This window comes from Triticum aestivum, chromosome 2B (assembly GCF_018294505.1).
Source record: "Triticum aestivum cultivar Chinese Spring chromosome 2B, IWGSC CS RefSeq v2.1, whole genome shotgun sequence".
In the NCBI taxonomy this organism is placed as follows: Eukaryota; Viridiplantae; Streptophyta; class Magnoliopsida; order Poales; family Poaceae; genus Triticum; species Triticum aestivum.
The window spans coordinates 807,988,687-807,992,754 of NC_057798.1; the positions used below are offsets into that span (position 1 = coordinate 807,988,687).

The 4,068-nt window shown below is 44.6% G+C and overlaps 1 long non-coding RNA gene across 2 annotated transcripts; it reads right to left on the bottom strand.

Moving 5' to 3' along the window:
* Positions 1 to 211: 211 nt before the first annotated feature.
* Positions 212 to 1,863, bottom strand: LOC123042971 (uncharacterized). 2 transcript variants are annotated; one of them, XR_006418970.1, is made up of 4 exons: positions 1,738 to 1,863; positions 979 to 1,103; positions 779 to 892; positions 212 to 680 (listed from the first exon to the last, which is right to left on the bottom strand). It is a non-coding gene; the product is annotated as an uncharacterized lncRNA (long non-coding RNA). The 2 variants fall into 2 exon arrangements; XR_006418971.1 differs by lacking the exon at positions 1,738 to 1,863 and adding an exon at positions 1,620 to 1,702.
* Positions 1,864 to 4,068: the final 2,205 nt, after the last annotated feature.

The window sequence follows — 4,068 nt, forward strand, 5'->3', positions numbered from 1 at the left end:
CTTCGGGATCCTCTGTACCATGCAAACAACAATATCACGTTTGTGAGAGCGGCCGTCCATGAGATGACAGTGAATTATGAATCAACAAACGTGTATATCTAAATATCAGGTTTATATCCACTAACCATGTAGCCATCCTTAATGTCAACGCCATTCATCTTGTGCACAAAAATGCAACATACGTCTTCTAAATCACCGAATGCACACCTGATCATTTTTTCATCTCTGAATATTCAAAACGGGGTACACTCCTGGTGTACACGCAATTGTCGATGAGCTCACGCCTCATGAGTGACAGGCCATTCAAAGCTGGACAAAAGATCAAAATTTTAAGCTGATATGCATTATTCAACGAAGCTAAAATGCTCCAAAAAATGTTACATATCACATAAATGTTTCACGCCATCTCTCTCGACATCCACAAAAAACCTTCCATTGCCTCGGGGAAGGCAGATATATACCATGTCGCCAGGCCGCACGACATACTCATCAAGAAACCTATGCCAGCCATCACCATGAATCCTGGTCTTCTTAGCTCCATGATCAATCAACACTTCATACTCAAGTAGTTCTCTGGTTACAAAGAATGTCTTGCACATGGGCTTATTCTCTCTGGCAGCAATGAACCGCATATTCTCAATGCATGACTCGATCACACCCCTGTTGCAGCATGGGACAAACTGCAGCAAAATGTGGCCAGAAATGTGCCAAGGTGTCAATCTTATCATCGATCATATGTAAGGACATGTATCGCTAATCTACGACATGATAGTTCCACCTTACAGCTTCAACCCAATAGAAGGTTGTCATTGGAACTGAAATGTGGCAGGGCGGTCCGTCGAGATCTCCACATACGGCAGGCGGGTTTTTTGCAAAGTGGGCAATCCATGGCCTACGTGTTAATAAATGGAAAACTCAGCAAATATACAGAAAAATAACTGGCAAAAGCATGTTCAAATTGATGCAATGAAATAATACCAGATGTCTATAATATGTTAACAGCGTGTTCATAAACGTATATATATGCTATCGACCGTCCGCTCACATCAGTTACCAGGATTGCGTCCATGCTCCATGTTATTGATAATCGCAATATGCATATCCTGAGAGAAAAAAAAAGTGTCACAGCTGTTTGATACTTATGTTTGGATGTAGCAGCAAACATCATCTGGAAACAAACTATAATTATGCACGGATTGATGTTTCCTTGAAATTTATTGATTTTTGAGTGTTATGAACACATTAAAATAATCCACAAATGGGAGGCAAGCCACGCCCATTTGAACCGAGGTGTTTTAAGTGGATAAAAATAATTCATGATATGGCCGTGATATTAAAGTATAAAAAATTTAGCACGCAGGAATACGAACTGGCGGGCACCATGGATGAAATGGGTATGGCGCTGTTTGCCGAGCTGCGACATTAAGCTGAAATACACTATCTACCCAGGGAAAAGACAGATTCATGCAGAAGATTATGAAATGATTCAGGCCAAACAAGCCACGCACCGGATCCTAAATCCAGCGCTCTAAGCCATCGCCTAGAACACCATTTAATACTTACTCGCCCATGCTGATAAATCTAAGGTTGAGAAAACATCACACGGACACGGAGATTACCGGATCTTGAATGCGAAGATAATGGCTAGATTTAGTATCGGGAGGCAAAAAAAATCCACATCTTTTTCTCTGAGGAAACTAACTAATCTAGCGGAGGCACAAAGCAGACGGCGCTTACCTGGGATCCGGGCGATACGAGATCCTCGCGCTCCAGCCGCCGGTCCTGATTTAGACTCCTCCCGGCTCCCGTCAATGGATAAAGAGGAGTTCTTTGGGGGATAGGGATGGGCGGACACTCGCGTTCTTCGGGAACAGGAGCGGGCAGACGTTCAGGCGCGTGGTGGTGATCCAGATGCTTCCAGCCCAAAATTTTCTAGCGCACGCGATTTCTACTGCAGTTTGGTATGACATCAGGGACCAACGGGGACGGGGCCACTCGTCATACTATTGTGTGGATTTGGGTGCATGTGGTCACCCCGAAGGGATAGAAAACCCCCCATCAATAAGATAAAATGGTAATTAATGCCACGTATAGAGCAACTGCTCCTTGATTGTAGCCTTCAATGAATCGTTATCAAGAAAAAAAAATGTATTTTATATACAATAAAAGTCAAATTTAACGCTCTTAGTTCTTATTTCCATGCGTTGGTGTTTGGATAACCGTGGCTACATAATACACGTCCCCTGCCGAAAAAACAAAAAGAGAGACATAATAACACATTTTTTATACTACACATCTAATTCTCTATATGAACATGCTAAATCCCCGTGCGTTGTTACGGGATGGAACAATATGTAAAGAGTGGTGGTGTGTGATCCTTTATCATCATCTATGGCGCCGTCAAACACGCTAAAGTGTTCAGGCATATAGTAATCGAAGCAGATGTCATAACCGGAGAAACGATGAACAATTATATATGATGCGCATACATCACAGGCTCATAGCATCCCTAAGTAAAACTATAGATCAAACCTAGCTGATGCCTTCGGCAAGTTGCTTCTGTGGATATAATAGCGACGGTGCTGTCAGCCGGTCACCACAACAACATTGTCGGCCCGCAGCATGGCAACGGTGCGGATAGAATGGCCATGATGAAATGACGGGGGACCACATGCAATCATCCACGACATGCTCATCTTCATCCGGATCGTCGAGTCTCCCAAATCGTTTGAGCTGTCGTCCACCGGGATGCTCGAGTGACGGTGCATACGAGCACGCTAGGTTTGAACCGTGTTTGTTGCGTCGCGGTTGAGGACATTGGCAAGGAAGAATGATGCAGAGTCGTCGTTCTGCTTATCTGATCTCGTGGCCGCTAACGTCGGACGCGGGTGACTGTTGCAGCATGTCAGCCGCATCCTGGTTCCGGTGGTAATGTGAGACGGTGACCGCCTGCCTTTTTGTGCTGAATGTCATCGCTGTGAGGCGCTAGAATTTGGCCATCGTTATGGATCCAGGCGCCGATGAGAGAAAGCGAGGTTTTGGGCGGTGGTCTCTAGCTCGACGTATTCCTGCAAGGCCTTGCCAGCTCACCGAGGGACGGGGCCAAGGTCATGGAGGATGTCCGACCGCGTGATCATACAGGGTGTCATCAATCTGCACGTCGTTTCGGGCTGGCACGGCCATCTGATGTCTTCGGGGTATGGTCGGTGTTGGGGACACAGCAGGCTGAAGAATTATGCCGGAATGGAACGGCACCTGCGGAGATCTAGTGGTGGACACAGAACAGGGTGCATGCATTCTTGTGGGAGGCGGCACTCGTTTTACCCAGTGCATCATATCATGCAATGAAGTCATACCGCATCATGATTTCTGTTTCATAAACAAAATTGCCTTACGGGGGACAGAAGGTAATCACGATGTTTTTTCTCCGTTGCGGGGGATCTTGCATTATATGGGATAGATTGACGAACTGCGAAATTCGATAGAAGGATGGACGCTTTAACGATTGACGTACTAGCAAATCATCGCTAACACGACTCCTCCTTTACGAAAATAACACTTTCACAATAAGATTTGCTTGTCATGGTATACTTATTATTTTCTCAAATCCGTTATTTGTTTTCATAAAGCATGTTGCATTAATGAGAGGGATCGGTTGATTGGGATAAGTTGAGAAAGTTTCTCACATGATCCTTTTGTATGTTATGAAAGCGCTAGCGGTTGAAAGTTATGAGTGGAGTGGTTAATAAACCAGTGGATAAGAAGACCCGTGGGAAGGGGTTGTTTGGAAGTGGGAGAAAATAAAACCGGACGATAATAAAACCGGAGTACCAGGCTACCATCTGATCTGTTAGGAGTAGATATTAGACTTCAACAATCAGTTTGGATGTCATGTGCATAATTTATGACCATATGTATACGAGGACGTTTATACTCACCCGGCGGGCCTGCTTGTGATCTTCTAACGAAGTTATGTCATGTAGGTATATTGCGTATTCTGACGTTCTTCGCATTGTACAGCGGTGAAAAAACAGACATCGTTACAATTTCGATTTGTCGAGCTAATTA